We start from the raw sequence: 23,135 nt of genomic DNA, 5'->3' as shown, positions 1-23,135 counted from the left end.
TGGTGAATTGTTCCTTTTAACAGTATATACTGTCCTTCTTTATCCCTTTTGATTAACTTAGTCTTGAAGTCGATTTTATTCGATATGAGGATTGCCACCCCTGCTTTCTTACGAGGACTGTGTGCGTGGTATATTTTTTCCCATCCTTTCACCTTCAGCCTGTGTATGTCTTTTCCAATCAGATGTGTCTCCTGGAGGCAGCATATTGTTGGATTTGTTTTTTTAATCCATGATACCAGCCTATGTCGCTTTATTGGAGAGTTTAAGCCATTAACTTTCAGAGTTACTATTGATATATGGTTTGTACTTCCATCCATGTTTGATTGTTTATCCTTTTTTAAAAAAATTTAGGACTTGGTCGGCGGACCGCCCTGTGGATGGAGTCTGGGACGCCCCCGAGTTAATTAGCCGCGAGGTACCAGAGAGGGATTACAGCGAAGCGGATTCTGCAGGCTCCTGCCAGTGGCACACTAGCCGCGCTGAGTGCTGAATTCCAGCTTTGAAATACAGGAGAGAATCGGTCCAGTTCGTTTCCCGACACCGGTCGGAACACGGAGGAGAACTGCAGCCACCATCATGGAGAGCTGATGCAATCATCCCTGTTTTCTACTGATCTCAGCTCATTCAACTACAGAACAGGTGATTCCAGGCTGGTATTTGCCTGCGTCGCGCAGATAGATCGCTCAGGCTTGGGACTGGAAACTCTGAGGAGAATACTCTTCAGGCCTCACTCCTGGCAAGGCGGGCGCCGGGCTTTGAGCGGCCAGATTCTAGTTCCCCGGGTTGCTTTGGCCCAGGGCGGGAGATCCTTCTTGGCCCGGGGGCTACGGAACCCGCGGCGACTGTGTCTTTGACCCTGCCCCTGTCTGAGCGTACACTGAGCTGGGAGAGGTTGGAGCTGCCAGGCCCGGGCTCCCGGGGCCGCCTGGGCCTGAGGCTGGGGTACCTCTGTGGAGCCTGCTCCGAGCAGAGTGTGGCAGGGATCGGAGAGGCTGGGTTCTGGCCCTCGTGGCTGCTTGAGCCCAGGGCCGCGGAGCCTGCGGGGACCGCGAGCTGAGGCCAGCCACAAGAGAAACTTGCAACGAGGGGCAGCGGGACTCTGTCTCCTGGAACAGTTTTGACCCGGAGCTGGGGAGCCCGCGGGAAGTGCGTCTTAGACTCTGCTCCCAGGGGAGCGTGCACCGAGCAGGGAGAGTTTGGTGCGGCCAGGCTTGGGCACCGAGCAGGGAGAGTCTGGTGCGGCCAGGCTTGGGCTCCCGGGGCGGCTCTGGCCTGGGTTTGGGGAACCCGCGGCGGTTGCCCTGAGGAGCCTGTTCCTAGCAGAAAGTGGCGGGGATCGGAGAGACCGGCTCCTGGCTCCCGAAGCGGCTCTGGCTCAGGGTTGGGGATCCTACAGGGACTGCTTCTTGGTCCGGGTCCTGCTGGGTGCTGCGGGGGCCTGGAGGGCAGAGTGGAGCTGCCTCCTGTGCCCGGAGCAGGCTAAGGGTCCCGCCGGTGTGGTATCGCGACACCCCAACTGCAGCTGGGGCCGAGGAGAGTAGCCGCCCACGCCTGGAACAGGACCAGCGACCCGACGGCAGGGTAGCCAAGTCAACCCACTTGGAGTAGAGGCCGTGAAGAGCTGCCGTCTGACCCTGCAAGGTAGGCAGTCCTACGTCCCACTGGCAGGACAGGCTCGGCAGCCGGCCAGTGTAGTGGACGAGTAGCATCGAGGCAGTCACGTCACACTGGTTGTAGTGGGGGTTGAACAGCGCCACCGCCAGCATCCGGAAGGAGCCCAGAGACCCGTTGGAGAGGCAGTTAGGTACCCCCACTGGGAGTGGGGGCTGAGCAGAACTGCAGCCCAGGCCCGCAGGGTGGGCAGATCTGAGACCCACCGGCGGAACAGGCTTGGAGGCCGACCAGCGTGGTAGACACGTCACATCAATTGGAGTAGGGGTGGAGAAGAGCTGCTGCCCAAGTCCGGATCAGGACCAACGATCCGAGGACGTGGTAGGAACGTCACCGCAATTGGAGTGGGGGCAGAGTAGAACAGCCACCCGTGCCCGCAGGGCGGGCAGACCTACGACCAACCAGCGTAGTATATAGATCACCCTGATTAGAGGAGGATCACAGCCACTACCCGCCCTACAAGAGAGATATCCCAAATATACAAGAGCAACAAAAATAAACAGGGGGAAAAATTTCAAAAACACAACAGTTTCACGAAGCAGAAAGAAACGCAAGCAACATGAAAAGACAAGGAAAGAAAGGACCACAAGCAATGCAGGTCAACTCAACCCTAGAAGAGGTAATAGCTGCAACAGATGGAATGTCAGATAAAGAGTTCAGGATATACATGCTTCAGATGATCTGGACTCTCAAGGAAGACATGAGACAGCAAAATCAGACAATGAAAGATCACATTGACAAGGAACTACAGAAACAAATCCAGGAAGTAAAAGATCAATTTCACAGGGAGTTAGAAGTAATAAAGAACAAACAAATAGAAATCCTAGAAATGCAGGAAGCAATAAACCAACTTAAAACCTCAATTGACAATACTACCAGCAGAATAGATCACTTAGAAGATAGAACATCAGACAATGAAGACAAAGTATTTCAACTTGAGAAGAACATAGACAGTTCAGCAAGACTGCTAAGAAACCATGAGCAGAACATCCAAGAGATATGGGATAACATTAAAAGACCAAACTTAAGAGTCATTGGGATACAGGAGGGCACAGAGCTCCAAACCAGAGGAATGAACAATCTATTCAATGAAATAATACGAGAAAACTTCCCAGACTTGAAGAATGAAACAGAATCCCATATCCTAGAAGCCTACAGGACGCCAAAAGTGCAAAATCATAAGAGATCCACACCTAGACACATTATAATGAAGATGCCCAACATACAGAATAAGGAGAGAATTTTAAAAGCTACAAGAGAAAGAAAGCAGATTACATTTAGGGGCAAACCAATCAGGATAACAGCTGATCTCTCAACACAGACTCTGAAAGCTAGAAGATCCTGGAATAACATATTTCAAACACTGAAAGAAAATGGGCTCCAACCAAGAATCGTGTATCCGGCGAAATTAAGCTTCAGGATGGAAGATGAAATTAAAACCTTTCACGATAAACAAAAGTTAAAAGAATTCACAGCTAGAAAACCATCTCTTCAAAAAATCCTTGGCAAAACATTACAGGAAGAGGAAACTGAAAATAACATTGAAAACCATCAGTGGGAGGTAGGACAGTAAAGGGGGGAAAGTAACCAAAGAGGAAAACTAATCAGGTTTAGTAACATAAATAAACAAATATGACTGGAGGAACAAACCTAATCTCAATAATAACCCTAAATGTTAATGGCTTAAACTCACCAATTAAGAGACACAGGCTAGTCGAATGGATCACAAAACAAGATCCAACAATATGTTGCCTACAGGAGACACATTTGATAGGAAAAGATGTACATAGACTGAAGGTGAAAGGCTGGGAAAAATCATTCCACTCATATGGACTGCGGAAACAAGCAGGAGTGTCCATACTCATATCAAACAAAATAGATTTCAAGCCAAAATTAATCAAAAAGGATAAAGAGGGACACTGCATACTGCTCAAGGGAACCATACACCAACAAGACATAACAATCATAAATATATATGCCCCAAACAATGGTGCACCTACGTTCATCAAGCAAACTCTTCTCAAGTACAAGAGTCTAATAGACCACCATACAATAATCATGGGAGACTTCAACACACCTCTCTCACCACTGGACAGATCTTCCAAACAAAAGTTAAATAAGGAAACTATAGAACTCAACAACACAATTAACAACCTAGACTTAATTGATATATATAGAATATACCACCCAACATCAAGTAGTTACACATTTTTCTCAGCAGCACATGGATCCTTCACAAAAATAGATCATATATTATGTCACAGGACAACTCTTAGACAATATAAAGGAGTAGAAATAATACCATGCATCCTATCTGATCATAATGGAATGAAACTGAAAATCAACGATAAAAGAAGGAAGGAAAAATCATGCATCACGTGGAGAATGAACAATAGGTTACTGAATGATCAATGGGTCATAGAAGACATCAAGGAGGAAATTAAAAAATTCTTAGAGATAAATGAAAACACTCACACAACATATCGGAATCTATGGGACACATTGAAAGCAGTTTTAAGAGGAAAATTCATTGCTTGGAGCGCATTCCTTAAAAAAAGAAAAAACCAACAAATAAACGATCTCATATATCATCTCAAAATCCTAGAAAAAGAAGAGCAAAATAACAGCAAAAGAAGTAGAAGGCAAGAAATAATTAAAATCAGAGCTGAAATTAATGAAATTGAAACAAAAGAAACAATTGAAAAAATTGACAAAACCAAAAGTTGGTTCTTTGAAAAAATAAATAAAATTGACAGACCCTTAGCCATGCTAACGAAGAGAAGAAGAGAGAGAATCCAAATTACTAGCATACGGGATGAAAAAGGCAATATCACAACAGACACTTCAGAAATACAGAAGATAATCAGAAATTACTTTGAATCCTTATACTCCAATAAAATAGAAGATAGTGAAGGCATCGATAAATTTCTTAAGTCATATGATCTGCCCAGATTGAGTCAGGAAGATATAGACAACCTAAACAGACCAATAACAAAAGAGGAAATAGAAGAAACCATCAAAAGACTACCAACTAAGAAAAGCCCAGGACCGGATGGGTATACAGCAGAATTTTACAAAACCTTTAAAGAGGAACTAACACCAATACTTTTCAAGTTATTTCAGGAAATAGAAAAAGAGGGAGAACTTCCAAATACATTCTACGAGGCCAACATCACCCTGATTCCTAAACCAGACAAAGACACTTCAAAGAAAGAAAACTACAGACCAATATGTCTAATGAACCTAGATGCAAAAATCCTCAATAAAATTCTGGCGAATCGGATTCAAAAACATATCAAAAAGATTATACACCATGATCAAGTAGGATTCATCCCTGGGATGCAAGGCTGGTTCAATATACGGAAATCAATAAATGTTATTCACCACATCAATAGACTTAAAAATAAGAACCATATGATCATCTCGATAGATGCAGAAAAGGCATGCGACAAAGTACAGCATCCCTTTATGTTCAAAACTCTAGAAAAATTAGGGATAACAGGATCATACCTCAACATTGTTAAAGCAATCTATGATAAGCCACAGGCCAGCATCATCCTGAATGGAGAAAAATTGAAGGCATTCCCTCTAAGATCTGGTACAAGACAGGGATGCCCTCTCTCACCACTTCTGTTCAACATAGTCCTCGAAACACTGGCCAGAGCAATTAGACAGACGAAAGAAATTAAAGGCATAAAAATAGGAAAAGAAGAACTTAAATTATCACTATTTGCAGACGATATGATTCTATACCTAACAGACCCAAAAGGGTCTACAAAGAAACTATTAGAGTTAATAAATGAATTCAGCAAAGTGGCGGGATATAAAATCAACACGCATAAATCAAATGCATTCCTGTATATCAGTGACAAATCCTCTGAAACAGAAATGAGGACAACTACTCCATTCACAATATCCCCCCAAAAAATAAAATACCTGGGAATCAATCTAACAAAAGAGGTGAAAGACCTATACAATGAAAACTACAGAACCCTAAAAAGAGACATAGAAGAAGACCTCAGAAGATGGAAAAATATACCCTGCTCATGGATAGGCAGAACTAACATCATCAAAATGGCGATATTACCAAAAGTTCTCTATAAGTTCAATGCTATCCCAATCAAAATCCCAACAGCATTTCTTGTAGAAATAGATAAAACAATCAGGAAATTCATATGGAATAATAAAAGACCCAGAATAGCAAAAACAATGCTAAGCAGGAAGTGTGAATCAGGTGGTATAGCGATACCAGACTTCAAACTATACTACAGAGCAATAGTAACAAAAACAGCATGGTACTGGTACCAAAACAGGCGAGTGGACCAATGGTACAGAATAGAAGACACAGTAACCAATCCGCAAAACTACAACTATCTTATATTTGATAAAGGGGCTGAAAGCATGCAATGGAGGAAGGATAGCATCTTCAACAAATGGTGCTGGGAAAACTGGAAATCCATTTGCATCAAAATGAAACTGAATCCCTTTCTCTCGCCATGCACAAAAGTTAACTCAAAATGGATCAAGGAGCTCGATATTAAATCAGAGACACGGCATCTGATAGAAGAAAAAGTCGGCTATGATCTACATACTGTGGGGTCAAGCCCCAAATTCCTCAATAGGACACCCATAGCGCAAGAGTTAACAACCAGAATCAACAAATGGGACTTACTTAAACTAAGAAGTTTTCTCTCAACAAAAGAAACAATAAGAGAGATAAACAGGGAGCCTACATCCTGGGAACAAATCTTTACCCCACACACTTCAGAGAGAGCCCTAATATCCAGAGTATACAAAGAACTCAAAAAATTAGATAATAAGATAACAAATAACCCAATCAACAAATGGGCCAAGGACCTGAACAGACACTTCTCAGAGGAGGACATACAATCAATCAACAAGTACATGAAAAAATGCTCAATATCGCTAGCAGTCAGAGAAATGCAAATCAAAACCACCCTAAGATACCATCTCACTCCAGTAAGATTGGCAGCCATTAAGAAGTCCAACAACAACAAGTGCTGGCGAGGATGCGGGGAAATGGCTACACTTGTTCATTGTTGGTGGGACTGCAAAATGGTGCAGCCAATTTGGAAAGCAGTATGGAGATTTCTTGGAAAGCTGGGAATGGAACCACCATTTGACCCAGCTATTCCCCTTCTCGGTCTATTCCCTAAAGACCTAACAAGAGCATGCTACAGGGACACTGCTATATCGATGTTCATAGCAGCACAATTCACGATAGCAAGATTGTGGAACCAACCTAGAAGCCCTTCAATAGATGAATGGATTAAAAAAATGTGGTATTTATACACAATGGAGTATTACTCTGCAATAAGAAATGACAAAATCATAGAATTTGGAGGGAAATGGATGGCATTAGAGCAGATTATGCTAAGTGAAGCTAGCCAATCCTTAAAAAACAAATGTCAAATGTCTTCTTTGATATAAGGGGAGTAACCAAGGACAGGGTAGAGACGAAGAGCTGGAGAAGAAGAATAACATTAAACAGGGATGATAGGTGGGAGGGAAAGTGAGAGTTAAGGGAAATTGCATGGAATTGGAAGGTGAGCCTCAGGGTTATACACAATTACATATAAGAGGAAAGGAGGAGTAGGAGAAAAATTATATAAGTGGAAGAAATGATTTATAGTAGAGGGGATGGAGAGAGAGTAGGGGAGGGGAGGGGAGGGGAGGGGTGAGGGGACAGTGGAGAATGGGATAGACAGCAGAATACATCAGTCACTAGAAAGGCAATTTGTAAATCAATGGAAATGTAACTGATGTGACACAGCAATCTGTATACGGGGTAAAAATGGGAGTTCATAACCCACTTGAATCAATCTGTGAAATATGGTATAATAAGAACTATGTAATGTTTTGAACAACCAACAATAAAATAATTAAAAAAAAAAAGCCAAACTAAGTGGAAGAATGAAAAAAAAAATTAGTTTGTTTCTCCATGATTATCTTTCCCCTCGCCCTCTGTCTTTACCGAGTCACTTCCCACTGATGGTTTTGGTTATTGTTTTTCATTTCTTCCTTGTGTAGTGTTTTGCTCAAAATGCTTTGCAATGCTGGTTTTCTGGCTGCAAATTCTTTTAACTTTTGTTTATCATAAAAGATTTTTATTTCGTTGTCATACCTGAAGCTTAATTTTGCTGGATACAGAATTCTTGGTTGGCATCCATTGTCTTCCAGTGTTTGAAATACATTGTTCCATGACCTTCTTGCTTTCAGCGTCTGTGATGAAAAATCCGTTGTTAACCTTATTGGTTTACCCCTGAATGTAATCTGTCTCCTTTCTCTTGTAGCTTTTAATATTTTCTCTTTGTTCTGTATATTGGATATCTTCATAACAATGTGTCTTGGCGTTGGTCTACTGTGATTTTGTGTGCTCGGTGTCCTGTATGCATCTTCAATTTGTATATCTGTTTCCTTTTTTATTTCTGGAAAGTTTTCTGTAATTATTTCATTCAGCAGGTTACTTGTTCCCTTGGTTTGAATCTCTGTACCTTCTTCTATCCCGATGACTCGTAAGTTTGGTTTTTTTATGTTATCCCATAACTCTTGGATGTTTTTCTCGTGATTTTTTACCAGCCTTTCTGAGTTGGCTAGACTTTAAGATGATATATTTTGTCTTCATTATCTGATGTTCTGGCTTCTACTTGCTCCACTCTGTTAGGATTCTCTCAATTGAGTTTTTAATTTGGTTTATCGTTTCCTTCATATCTAGAATTATTGTTTGATTATTTTTTATAATCTCTATCTCCTGATAAAATGCTTAACTTCTTCTTTTATCCGTTTATGTAATTCATTCTCAATGTGTTCTTTCGCTGCTTGAATTTGCTGTCTCGTATCCTCTTTAAGGTTCCATTCCATCTGTCTAAGGTGTTCCTTGAGTTCTTTATATGACCATTTTTCTGATGACTCTAGGTCCTCCTGAATATTTAGGCTGTCCTGCATTGTTTGTACTCCTTTTCTTCCTTGCTTTTTGAAGCTGCTCATGTTACTTCTTGTTCTGTTTGACTGCTGAGTTACTGTTTACTCCTATAAATTTATTTGATGCTTGGGTGGAAAGGTATTAGAAGGGAAGGGAAGAAGTCAGTGTAGCCGCAGGTTTCAATGAAGTTATCTACTTCGCTGCAGTCTGGTGACGTCAGTTCTCTGCCATGGTGGTATCTCTTGCAAATGGCGACAGTTCGTTTCCCTTTGCTGGGTGACCAATGCAATGGGTGGGCCCTTACTGTCTCTTCCAAGCCCCGTTTCAAACCTGTGGCCACTACCTATGAAGGCTCGGTTGGCATTTACCTCCGTAGGAACAGAAGGGCCGACCAGTTGTTTCAGCCGGATGGATTAGTGCTGAGTCACAGCTGTTTGTCTGCGGGAAGCAGGCAAACGAGAGCTTGAATTCAGCCGATTCGGGCTCAGTGTGTGTTCTGAGAGGCCCAGACTGTTTGTCCTAGATCCACGTCAGTTCAGCATTGCCTAGTGATCCTTATTTATATTGCCAGGTCCGAGACGGCTCCCCTCTCTGGTTCCCTCCTCTAACCTCCCAGCAGGGCAGCAAGGATTACTCAGGGCTAGCAGGAGAGAGAGAGAGCTTGAGTTGGTCTTTTGAGGGTCTTTGCAATCTTTGTCTTCCTTAAGTATTACAGAGAAGTGGAACTTTATAATTTTGTGTTATGTACCGTTATTGATACTCTAGAAGTGTATTGTCCCTAATAATTCCAGCCACACCAGGAAGTGCTTTACCCTAAAGCAATAGGTCTTAACAGGGGAAGGTTTTGCCCCCTGGGAACCATGTCATAATCTTTGGAGGCAATTTTTATTGTCCTAAGAGGGGATTTGCTATTGGCATCCAATGGATAAAGACCAGGGATACTCAACATGTAACAATGCACGGGACACACAATTATCTGCCTGAAAAGGTTGACAGTGTCAAGGTTGGGAAACCTGCTATGGAGCAGTGGGTTTCAACCTTTGTGGGCATCAGGAGCACCTGGAAGGCTTGTTAAAACACTGATTGTTCACTCTCTCCACATTCCTTCCTCCATTTCTTATTTAGTGTGTCTAGAAGGAGGCTGAGAATGTGCTTTTCTAACAAGTTGTTAAGTGATCCTGCTGCTGCTGCTGGTCTCAGGCTGCACTTTGAGAACACTTGCCCTAGGGCTTAAAAATACACAATTATAATTGATCTCAGATAAATTTTAGCTCATACTGATCATATATCTGTTGCAAACACCTCTTGGGCATGGCCCAATTCTCCTACTTCCCTTGGTGTGTCCTGTGGTACTCAGAACAGGTCTTCTTTGTACTGTGGACTAGATGGTTTCATTTGACCCTGTGGACTTGGCACATATAAATGGCTCCAAGAACATACAGGTGAGCTGTGGGCTTGTGGGAGATGGATGGAGAGATGGGACAAGTGGGGGTGGAAAGAGGAAAAAGCCATTTTTGTTGCATTTGAGACACAGCCTCCTGGTGCCCTGAAAATTTACCATGCCTGTGCATAGCTTTGTAGTTTTTAAATAAAGGGATTCTACCACGTGGCCTGCGCAGTGGTTTCATTAATGAGGTTCTAGGCATTAAGTTAGTTAGAAGAGATCGAAATAAAACACACAAACAAGTACCTTATTTTACATTGCTAGGTCCGAGACGGCTCGCCTCCCTGGTTCCCGCCTCCAGCTGCCCAGCAGGGCAGCGAGGATTACTCAGGGCTAGCAGGAGAGAGAGAGAGTGAACACGCCTGGGAGTAGCCTTTTATTTGGGGGACAAGAGATTCAGGGGAGAATTCCATCCAATGAAGGTTGAGGGGGGGGCTGCACTCCAAGGTCAGGGCCAGTGATTGGGTCTCCGGGGTCAGTGGTCAGGCACACCCCCACACGGATGGGCTCTCTCATCAGGAAAGGGTCGGGATAGCTCCGACACAGCCAGAGCGCCTCAGGCCCTTAACGGGAGTCACCCAATCATGTGTCAGAATGGCTCTCCACAGGGATAGTGTTATAGTCTGGAGTTAATTTTAGTTTTCACTGTCTTTGCACTAACAGGCTCCAAATTGGGAAGGTTCTTCCCCTATGTCCCTGACTTCATGAATTTTCTCTCCAAGGGGCCTTGCTCCTACTCTTGATCCCTGTTGTCCCCTGCTCAGTCTGACAGACATCATATTAATACCTTGAACAGAGTTGGTTCCTGGATTCAGCATGGAGAACAGAGGCAAGATTGGGAATGAAAGGCTGGAGGCCACCTCCAGGAACAGGTTGGGCCAGGATATGCTCAAAAGCCATTGGTCAGAAAGCAGGGAACACACTGACTTTTGTGCTCAAAATGAGAAAGAGGATTGGCACTCAGGCCTAAGGTTAGGAACACTAGAGATGAGGTGTCCAGGAATGAGCTCAAAACCAAAGAGAGGCCTGGCTTTGAATCCTCTTGTTTGACCTCTGCTGGGCCAATGAATACTCAGATGCCCTCAAAGTGATGAACTGATTAGTCTGGTTGATTTGGGGGGACTTATGGACAGAGAGAACAACAGCTCATAGTTACCTTGGGAAGGGGGAATGGAGAAAGGTACATAGGACATTCCAGAGGTATTGCTAATACCGTGAATACAGCATTTTAATTGATATTTTAATACTAATGAGAGATAATATATTCTTATGTAATATTCAATTAATTAATTTAATTTTAACAATTAAAAAGGGTTACAGAGGCTGGAGTTATGGCTCAGTGGTAGAGCACTTGCCTAGCACATGTGAGGCACTGGGTTCAATTCTCAGCACCGCATATAAATAAATGAATAAAATAAAGGTCCATCAATATCTTTTTTTCAAAGTATATATTTTGTATTTCTATTTGTACAAAGTTTAAAAAATCTCTTAATGAATCTATGGTCATCTCAAACGTGGTAATTATTACTGGTTATAAGATAGAGACAAAAACTGAGCATACAGAATTCACATGCATGTGGAAGTTTTTTGGAAAATGAGAGATGAGAGTAGGGAGTGCAGATAGGTATATGAAAAGATAATTGTGAGCATATTACCTGTGAAATGCATGGATATGGCATTCTTGGACTGGGTGGGTCATATCCATATCTTGAAGATCCTACCACTTTGAGCCTGTTTGAAGCTGTTAGTACTTTCACACCCTCCTGACAATCTCACATATTTTCTGTTGGCTCTTGCTGTCATATTTTTTTTTATTAATTTTTTTATGTATGACAGCAGAAGGTATTGCAACTCTTATTACACATATAGGGCACAATTTTTTATATCTCTGGTTGTATACAAAGTATATTCATACCAGTTCATGTCTTCCTACATGTACTTTGGATAATGATGTCCATCACATTCCACTATCATTTCTAACCCCATGCTATCCTCTGCCCTATCTAGACTTTAACTATTTCTCCCATGCCCTGCCCCCCCTACCCTACTATGAATCAGCCTCCTTATATCAGAGAAAACATTCGGCAATTGATATTGTTTTTTTGGGGATTGGCTAACTTCACTTAGCATTAACTTCTCTAACTCCATCCATTTACCTGCAAATGCCATGATTTTATTCTCTTTTATTTCTGAGTAATATTCCATTGTGTATTTATGCCACATTTTTTATCCATTCACCTATTGAAGGGCATCTAGGTTGGTTCCACAGTTTAGCTACTGTGAATTGTGCTGCTATAAACATTGATGTGGCTGTGTCCCTGTAGTATGCTGTTTTTAAGTCCTTTGGGTATAGACCTAGGAGAGGGATAGCTGGGTCAAATGGTGGTTCTATTCCCAGCTTTCCAAGGAATCTCCATACTGCTTTCCATATTGGCTGCATAATTTTTGTCTAAAAAATAAAAAAAGTTCAAAGATGGCATATGAGTGTCTCTTATTCTTATCAGTAGTGTTGTAAGGTGGTTTTTCCCCCATTTTAGAAATAAGAAAACTGAAGCTAGGAGAGTGAAAGTTATTTTCCCAAGTAAGTATTGAGCTGGAACTTGTCCTTATTTCCATTTGTCTTCAAGGCCTGTACTCTTTTTTATTAAATTGTGAAGCAATTTGGATCACAAATTGTTATCTGGGTTTCTTCTTAGACTATTCTGGAATTCTTTTTTGAAGAAGGGCTCACCTTATCTCAGATGTGTTTTTTTTTTTTCTTGCAGCACTGGGGATTGAACCCAGGGGTGTTCTACCACTGAGTCATATCCCCACCCCTTTTTACCTTGAGATGGGGCCTTACTAAGTTTCTGAGGCTGGCCTTGAACTTGTAATCCTTCTGCCTCAGCCTCCTGAGTAGCTAAGATCATAGGTGTGCATCATGGCACCCACCAATAATGTTTTTTTTTTAATGCAGTTTTTTTTAGTTGTCAATTGATATTTATTTTTTAACTTATATGTGGTGCTGAGGATCAAACTCAGTGCCTCACACATGCTGGGAAAGTGCTCTACCACTGAGCCACAACCCCAGCCCAATAATTTTTTTTTTATAACTAACATTCTAGCCTGCTAAAATTTAGCCACCTCTTAAGAAAAGTTTTCTTCCCCTTCAAATATTAAAAAAATCAAAAACTGGGCTTGGGATGTGGCTCAAGTGGTAGCGCGCTCGCCTGGCATGTGTGTGGCCCAGGTTCGATCCTCAGCACCACATACAAACAAAGATGTTGTGTCCACCAAAAACTAAGAAATAAATATTCATTCTCTCTCTCTCTCAAAAAAAAAAAACATAAAAACATCAGTTCACTTACATTCTAAACTGGAAGTCTTTGGGGGGAGACAGTAGACTTTTATAAGCACTGAAAATCAGCTTGGTAGTATGAGATGTCACCCTTATATTTCCTATGACAGTCACTGGTGCCACAAGCTGCAGTGCATTCAAGAGAACACCCCCATTCATTGGGCATGCATCTCACCTTGTAGAGTCCCTGTGCTGGATGTTGTGCCTATGCTTAGAGAGGCAGAATGAGACGACCACACTGAGCTCTCTTTCTTTGTGAAAGCTGCCCCAGGGTTTCACTTAGAGCAGCACTGCATCACCCAAGAAGGCTCTGGGCTCTCCCATGACTGGAGTCGAGTCTGAGTGGTACTATAAAACTGAGTTTATAGCACTGATGAGTCATGGAGAAGGAGAGGCCTGAGTGACAGCTGCAGGCAGCAATAGACCCAAAGAGGAAGGCAGAAGGTGGAGACCCTAGTTTAGAGCTACAGGGGCTTAGGAGTCGTGGACTAATACCCACATCAGGCTTCCCTGGTGAACCATAGCATCCAAACAAAGAACAAAGCACAAAGCAGACAGGCCAAACTGGCATTTCTTATAGGACAAACCCTGATATTAAGCCAGGGCTTTGTCATTTGGCTAGAGCCAGGCCAGAGATACATGTCTTTGTTTTAATAATTCTTGCTTCCAAAATGCAAAAGGCAGGATGTGATAAACTTCTCAGATTTTGAGTTTAAGCATGGTATTGAAAGTATGTTGCTCTTTAAAGATACTTTTTCATCTTCCCAGATTACATCGGAGCAACTTTGCACTGCTTGATTAGAATCCCAGCCTGGATTTTCTCCCTGCCTCATGACCTTGCTGCAAATTGAGGTCTCGGCAGTCTCACACAGCTGTGTCAGCGGATGTCAGGCATGTGTGACTGCCTCCTAGGTCCCTTCCCTCTCCACAATGCCCACTAGGTGACGCCTGTGAATGGAGCAGGCACTCTGGAGCATGAGCTGCCTTCTCAGTCCCTCTTAGACCCACATCCGAGGTAGAGGATTCATAAGTGGCATGATCCTGAGAGATGTTTGTGCCTATGCTTAGAGAGACAGCATGATATGACCTCCCTGAGCTCCCTTTCTTTTGATGGGGGATCCTGACATTTCTGTGCAGTATATGTGACAGTTGAACTATGAAAGCAGGAAAAACACCCTAAACCTGTGGAACTCGAACAGCTTTAGATTTCTGGGTAGGTTCATCACTGCTTCACAAATGGAAACAAATTTCCCCCAAACTAAGATTACTTCTGATGATCCTGGGGTGGTAAACTAAATACAGGAGCTTTTCAGAAAGAAGATTGGAGACAGGTGTAATGATTTTGAACCACTCAGGTGGCTCCTGAACTTGAGTGTGAATTGGAATCACCTGGAGGAATCGCTAAACCTCAGATTTCTGAGTTCCACCCCCAGAGGTGCTGATTTAAAAGGTCTTGGGAACCTTGACATCTTGTTTGGAGAACCACAGCACAACAGCATTTTGTGGTACGTTGAAGAGAGAAAATGGTGTGGAGGGAGACAGAGGATGCCCAGTGAATTGGTATGAACAGGGAATCCTCTTTGCTATGGCCAAAGTTACTTTCCCTCTTTCTTCTTGCAGTTTTTCCAGTGTTCTCCTTGATTCAAGGAATGCCAACCACACAGTGCACTTTTGTTAGATGAATCTACCAGGCAGGGATACATTAAATGTAATGGCAAGGCAGGGAAAAATAACCAGGCACCTAGTCCATTGCTGGAGATACATTGAGGTGATTTATTTAAATTTGCTTGATTGTTTTTCTAGTAGGGAAATGAAATGCTCTCTCTGTACTGCAGGTGTTCAAGTGCTTTTTTTTAATGGTTAAGTATTTAAAGTGACAGTCAAGTCAAGGTTAAGAAGGTTATGAGAGTATATTAATAGCCAGGGGTTTCTAAACATTCTAAATGTAGCTCTTTTGGTTCTTTATAAAGGGTGAGAGAGTGGGTACATGTATGTATGTGTGAAAATATAATTATTCCCAGGATACCCCAAACTGTTTTTTTTAACTTAAGAATATATTTAAATTTTACCCCAGTGTAAAAAGTAACATAAAACTTTATCTTATTGATAACAGGTCCAGTTATAGAACATTAAATGATATAAATAAATCTCCCATAAAATTTGTTATTCTTATAAGTCTAAAATTACCATACAACTTTAGTTCAGAGAACACCAGCTTGATATAATGTTATTTAAACCTTCTATCTTAAAGACTTGTATACCTGGAAGATATGAACACATTTAATATACAGAGAAGAGTAGTAGCACCACAATTACATTGATGTTGTGATATTAACCAAGTTTAGTTCTTATGGAAAAATCTACACTTTGTAATATAGCACAATACTCCAAAATAGCAGTTGTTGTTTAACCACAGTCATATAAACCTTAATTCCTTCAAGATTATTTGATCTAAAAATAGAATTTAACAGACACCATGTTAGTGAATTAATGTTTCAAGAAATCCTTGCCATTTTAACATATAGATCAATCTTTGGTTTATATTAGTACATCAACATTTGACCTTAGAGAAAAACCTTAAATAGCATTGACGGATTGTTCCATATATATATATATATATATATATATATATATATATATATATATATGTATATCATATATATAAAACCAACCTAGTTACATACAAACGTGTTGAAATTTGCCCTTTGCTTACACAAATGTTCTTTATTACTTATTTAAACTCTCTTGTTTATTTCATCACATAAAGACTACCTTATCCAGAAACACTTTTCCTTCCTTCTATTAAATATAGTTTTTATACCCAGAGCCTTCTAATTTCTTCTTTCCATCTGTTAACACTTTTTCTGTTCACATTCTGAAACAATCTTTGTAACTTCCTCTGAATTTAGGCAAGTTACTCCTTCCAAACTGCTCTTTAATGTAGGTGTTAGTACTGCTCAGAGCTTCCTCATATGACTTAGCCTCTTTCTGTAGATTGCTGGTTGTTTATGCCTTTCAGTTCTTCTCTCTGTTCTGTGAGCACAACAGTTCGTTTGATGCTCTGCCTTCTATAAGTGAGGACTGTGGTCCATGGAGGCTGTCAGGTCAAAGTTGCTTGGTTTAACATTCAAACTGGATACAAGAAGTCCTTGGACTTTAGTTTCAGGCTCTGTCTGTGTTTTTCAGCCCTGCCCTTCCACCTTGACTCTATTAAAACAACTCTTGGGGCAAATTCCCACTAAATTTGCCAGAGCAGGGTCTTGTCTTCAGTTATAATTGGGTCTCCTTAAGAGATGGTGTTTCTCCCACACTGAAATATTCATCCCTCAGGTTGATAGCATGGAAGACAAGCATTTTCCTTTCTATCTTTCATATAATGACCATGAAATCCCTTCCACAAGAACATAAAGGTTTTGTTCTGTTCTGTTTCTAATTTCAGAACAATAAGTCTCCAAAGCACCACCACCCACCGGAAAAAGAGCACACAGTGACTGACAAGGTGAGGTCTTTGTTTGGTTGTATTTCAAATCGTTCGCTTTCCGAGATCCCTAACACTTTAGCTATAAATCACTAAAAGGTGGATGTTCTCTAAAATGAATTTTGCATGAAATGTCAGCCAGAGACTAGGAGACAGCTTCAATATTTACGACTGGTGGTATTTCTTAGGGGGAGGTAAAAGAAAATGAAGCCAATATAGTTTAGCTTAGGAGTGGGGGCTGGGAAGAAAGGGAAGATAGCAAATTGCTTTCTCTCACCCAGTTATTTTGTTTCTGCCATTTTTAGTGCAAATAAAACCTGCTAGTCTCAAAGTAAAGGTTTCTGGAGTGTTTATCCATATGGGTAAAGTATGAGTTAGAAGGGCTTGGGCAGCTGTGTAAGGGGAAAATAAACAAACCTGAAACTACTACGGGAATGTACTTGTTAAGAGGTAGATTGTTTTACTAAGTCCTCTAGTTCTGAGAGACAATTTGATCCTAGGCCTAGCTCCTTGCAGTATGCCTTGGAAAGCAAACTGCTGTGTGTATTTGGTGGAGGAAATGTTGCAGAGCTAACGTGACATCCACGTGTCCCTATCATTGATAGCAAAACACACAAACTTCTCAGTCAGCTGTTTGAGGGTCTCCAAGTCTGAAACTAATTTAGATTTTCAACATTTTCTCCCGTTCTCCTTCTTGCTGGATAGATTCCTGTCACATGGGCCTCTTAAATTTATTTCTATGCTGGATCAGGATTTTGATAGAAGTGGTGTCAGGTCTGTAGTCTGTTGTTTTTGCTAGAAGAGTCTCTATCTCTGGTACAACTTCTTCCCTCTTCTCTGCCTGAGTGACTCTAGTTCATTGAAAAAGTCTTGAAAAAATTCACATACCTTATAAAATCACCAATTTATGTGTACAAAATTCAAACATTTTTGGTAGGAGTTGTGGAATAATTACTAGAATCTAAATTTAGAATATTTTCATCACTGCCTAAAGTAAACCTGTACCCACTGTCAGTCTCTATCTAGATATGTGACTTCTCTATAGATTTGCCTTCTTAGGCTATTTCATATAAATGTGTAAATTTCATATACACTCTGTGGCCTTTTGTGATCCACTTTTTTCCACTGTGCAGAATATCTTCGGAGCTCATTCAAGATTTAACAGGTGTCAGCACTTCATTTTAATGCCAAATAGTATTTCATTGTATGGATATATCACATTTATATATTTGTCAAATGATGGGCATTTGTGTTATTTCTACCTTTTGGTTATTATGAAAATTACTGCTATAAATGTTTGTGCATAAGTTTTTGTAGACATGTTTTTAATTCTCTTGGGTATATGCCTAGGAATGATATTGCTGGGTCAGATAGATGGTGTCTTTGGTTAACCATTTGAGGAACTTCCAGACTGTCTGCTAGAACATCTGTACCATTTTACATTTCAACCAGCAGTGAATAAAGTTCTGGTTTCTCCACATCCTTATCAACACAACATATTATCACGTTTAAATTTTAGCCATCCTAATGGGTGTGGTTTTGATTTGCATTTCTTTTACAGACTAATGGAACGACTAGTGAAACGTTTTCTAATTAGATATATGTTTGACTTACATGCTATGGGGTAAGTTTTCAATGTTCAATCTTATGTCATCCAAGCGTGATTTGTTGAAATTTCCTTTTCCTTTTTAATTGTCTTTGTACCTTTGTCTACGATCACCTGGCCATCATTGTGTGCACTTAAGAACTCTTAATTTTATGACATCGAACTATATGTCTGTCTTTATATCAGTTGTTTACTGTTTTAATTACTTGTTAGTAAGTTTTCAGATTGGGAGGTGCAAGTCCTCCGAGTTTTTCCTGTGTTTTCAGCTTTTCATGGAGATTTTTGGGCCGCTTGTGCTTTCCTACAAATTTGGGGACCAGTTGTTAACTTCTGTAAAGAAGCCTGTTGGGAATTGGAAAATGATTGTGTTGAGACAATATTGCCATCTTAGCAATATTAAGTCTTCTGACTTAGGAACATGAGATCTCTCTCCATTCATTTACTTCTTAAAATGTTTATTAATGTTTCACAGTTTTCAGAATATAAGTTTTATACTTCTTTTATTCAACTTATTCATAAGTATTATTTTTGATACTATTTTTAAGTGGAACTGTTTTATTCATCTCATGTTTGGTTTGCTTATTCCTGTAGTGTGGAAGAAGAATTGATTTTTTGTTTATTGATCTTATATCTTACAATCTTGCTGAATTGATTCATTAATTCTAATGGCATTTTGGTGGATTTTATAGGATTATCTATCTACACAATTATGTACTCTGTGAATAGAGTTAGTTTTACTTCTTTCCAGTGTGGGGGCCTTTTATTTCATTACATAGCCTTATTTTTCTGTCTAGCCTCTCCATTACAGTGTTCACGAGAAGTGGAGAATGGACATTCTTGTCTTGTTCCTGATCTTAGGTGAAAAGCATTTAGTCTTTCACCATAAGTATGATTCTAGCTGTTTTTTTTTTTCTTTTTGTAGATGGCTTTTATCAGGGGAGGAAGTTTCTTTTATTGATTTTTGGTTATTAAAAACTTTGAATTCATAGGGCAAATATCACTTGATCACTCTGTAAAATCCTTTTTATATGTTGTTGGGTTCATTTTGCTAACACTTTGTCAAGGACAAGAGATATTGATTTCACCTGAAGTTTTCTTTTTTTTTTTTTTCCTTTTCTTTTTCATTACTGAAAATTGGACCCAGGAGTGCTTTACCACTGAGAATCCCCAGCCCTTTTTGTATAGTATTTTGAGACATGGTCTCACTAAGTTACTTAGGGCCTTACACAGTTTCTGAGGCTGGCCTCAAACTTGCCATCCTCCTGTCACAGCCTCTCTAGTCTCTGGAACTATAGGCATGTGCACCATTGTGTCAGCTAAATTTTCTTTTCTTTTTTCTTTTTTTTTTTTATGATAGTTTTTTTTTCTTTTTGGTATCATTTCTGGTGTCTGGATAATACTCATCTCATAGAATTAGTTGGGAAGTGTTCCTTTCCATTCTGTTTTTCAGAAGGGCTTGTGAAATGTTGGCATAAATATTTCTCAAAATGTTAGATTGAATTCAAAATTGAAGCCATATATATGTGTGCATTTTCTTGAGTTTTAAAATTAATATTTCTTTTGTAATAGATTTACTTAGTATTCCTATTTTTTGAGAAAGATTTGAGAATTTGTGTCTTTCTGGAAATTTCACCTCAGTTGTCTAATTTGTGGCGTGGAGTTGTTCAGAGTCTTCCCTTATACTTTTATTTCTGAAAGCAATGATTTTTTTAACCTCTATTTTTCATTTTAGTAATTCAAGTCTTCACTGTCTTGATCAATTTAGTTAAAAGTTTGTCAATTTTTTTTGATCTTCTCAAAGAACAAACTTTGGTTTCATTGCCTTTTCTGTATTATGCTCCTTTCCATTCTGATCTTTATTATCATATTCTTGATTCGGGTGTAGTTTGTTCCATCTCTTGAGGTGGAGGGTTTGAGTTCAGATCTTTTGTCTTGTTAAATACAGTCATTGAATCTATATGTTTCCCTCTGGGCACTGCTTTACTGACATTCAATACATTTTGGATGTTGTATTTTTGTTTTCATTCGTCTAAAAATATTTTTTAATTCCCATGTGATTCTTCTTTCAATCTACTGATTGAGTGTAGTGTTTAATTTTCATGCTTTATTAATTTCTCTTTGTTGATTTCTAATTTAATTGCAATGTGATTGTAGAAGATACTTTGTATGATTTTAATCTTTTATATTTATTGAGACTTGTCTTATGGTTTAGTATATGTTAGGTCGGTGGTGGCGACTTGGTGGCTACTTAGAACAAAGCAGCCCGCTCGGGAAAAGAACATCAATCAGATGCCCACGGAAACGCCTGTCAATCAGCCAGATCTCCTGACTAATGCCTGTCAATCAGCAGGACCCCCTGGCCAATCCTGGAGTTCAGCCAAATCCCCTGACCAACTCCAAGGGGACAAGGGACCCTAAAAACACCTTTTCCTGTCCCAAGCCCTTCCCTTCCTGCTGTAAGCCCCATAAAAGTCCAGTCCAGGGGAGCTCTCATGCGTTTTCTCCTCAGACTCTTCCCCTGTCCCCTCTGTGGGTCTGATCGAGTTCTGCCCGGGAGTGATATCTCAATAAAGCCTCTTTCAGAGGCCCTCTTAAATCTGCCTCCTTTGGTCGCCGCCTCGCCTGATCTGACAGTATATGTTCTAGGGACTCTTGAGAGTAACGTACATTCTGCTGTTGGGTGTAGTGCTATAGATGTCTACACATGTCTGTAATGTGATTGCTTTATAATGATTTTAAGTCTTCTATTTTCATTTTGCCCTCTGATTACTGCTTGAATCCATTATTAAAAGTGGGGTATTGAGGTCTTGATCTGTTATTATTACTTATCTGCATCTCCCTTCCTTTGTGTCATTTTTTGCTTCATGTATTTTGGGTCTCTGTTAAGTATACATATGTCTTCCTTATGAATTAAAATTTTATGAGATTTTCTTCTTTACCTCTTTATTAAATTCTCCTTTAAAATTTGCTTTGCCTGGTATTATGGTTTGCTTATGAGGAATCCTCCAATGAGCTCATATGATAAACAATGCAGGGATGCTCAGAGGTGAAACGATTAGACCATGAAAGCTATAACCTAATCTGTGGATTAGTCCATTTGATGGATTAATAATTTAAATGGAGATTACTGCGTGGTAACTCTATGTGGGTGGAAAGTAGCTGGAGGAAATGGGCCACTGGGGGCATGCCCTTGGGAATAATGTTTTGTCCCTGGCTCCTTTCTCTGTTTCTCAGCTGTCATGCCCTGAGCTGCTTTCCTGCATCTTTCCCTCCCACTGTGATGGTCTGCCTTACCTCAGGCCCAGAGCAATGGAGTCAGTTGACCATGACTGAACCTCTGGCACCATGAGCCCAAAATAGACTTGTCTTCCTCTAAATTGTTCCTTTCAGGTATTTTGATCACAGTGATGAAAAACTGAATAACATGTCTGATGGTAGTAAACTTATTTCAACTCTTTTGGGGCTTCTGTTTGCATGGTGAGTTTTTTCCATTATTTTTCTTTCATCCTGTCTGTACCTTTGGATGTAAAGTATATCTGTCTCCTGTATATATAATACAGTTAGATCTTTTTTTTTTTTCAACCTAATGACAATGCCTACATTTTGGTTACTTTGTTGAATTGATTTCTATTAAGTGTTACTAATATGGTTATATTTATACCTGATATTTTTATTTTCTATGTCCTCATGTCTTTTTGCTCTTCTGTTCCTCTTTTTTTGTAGTAAATGATTTTTTCTCTAGTTAACATTTTAATTACTTTAATAACTTTAAAGTGTAAATATTGCTTCTCCAGTGGCTGTTCTATGGCTTACTATAAACATACTACGTTATATTTATGCTAACACAATTCCATTAGAATATAGAAACTTTATTCTTATAGCTTTATTCCTTCTGCTTTTCATGCTATTATCATACATATTATGTTTATGGATGTCACAAACTCAACAATACATTGTTAAACTTACTTTGTTTTTGAAAAGCTGACGAAAGAAGAAACATATTTATTGTTTGTTAACATTTTCTTCTCTCTTCCCATTCCTTCTCCTTCCTCTCCTTTTCTCCTCATTCCTGTTTCTGATTCTCTTTATTTCTCTGAATTCAAGTTGCCACCTCTTTCCTTGTGGGAGTAGAGCTTTGACACTCCCTTCCTTCATGATATTATCCCGTTCAACAGGGACTCTCAATTTCACAGAACGATAAGATTTCAAACTCATTTTGGCAATTGATCAAGGGATGCCAACATTGTCAGTATAGATATTAAAAATCGAAACAGCTATCCTTAATTATCATTATCATTTTAAAAAGAGAAGGATACTTTTGCCACATTTTACCTGACCAAATAGGAAGTCTATAATCCCAGAGAAAGAGCAGCCCTTCCTTCCTAAGAAAGAACAGGTGGAAATGTTGCATACACTAACAGTTTTGCAGCAGACTGTTGAACATTTTGTCACTGACCAGAATTTGGGGAACTTTTGGTTTATGTAAATAATATCATCTTCTTTAACAATCACCACCAGTTTTATTTAGTGCATATCATGTGTGACTCAGGCATTGTGCTGGGAATTCCATATCAATTCATTTACTAACAGAAATACCTGTGAGATGAGTTAAGGAAGCTGAGGCACAGAGATGTTGGGCATCTATCTCAGGTCCTA

The sequence above is a fragment of the Spermophilus citellus genome, assembly GCF_964194105.1.
Source record: "Spermophilus citellus genome assembly, chromosome: 2".
Lineage (NCBI taxonomy): Eukaryota > Metazoa > Chordata > Mammalia > Rodentia > Sciuridae > Spermophilus > Spermophilus citellus.
The sequence above is the reverse complement of the archived record's forward strand: the minus strand, read 5'-3'. Positions refer to the sequence as shown.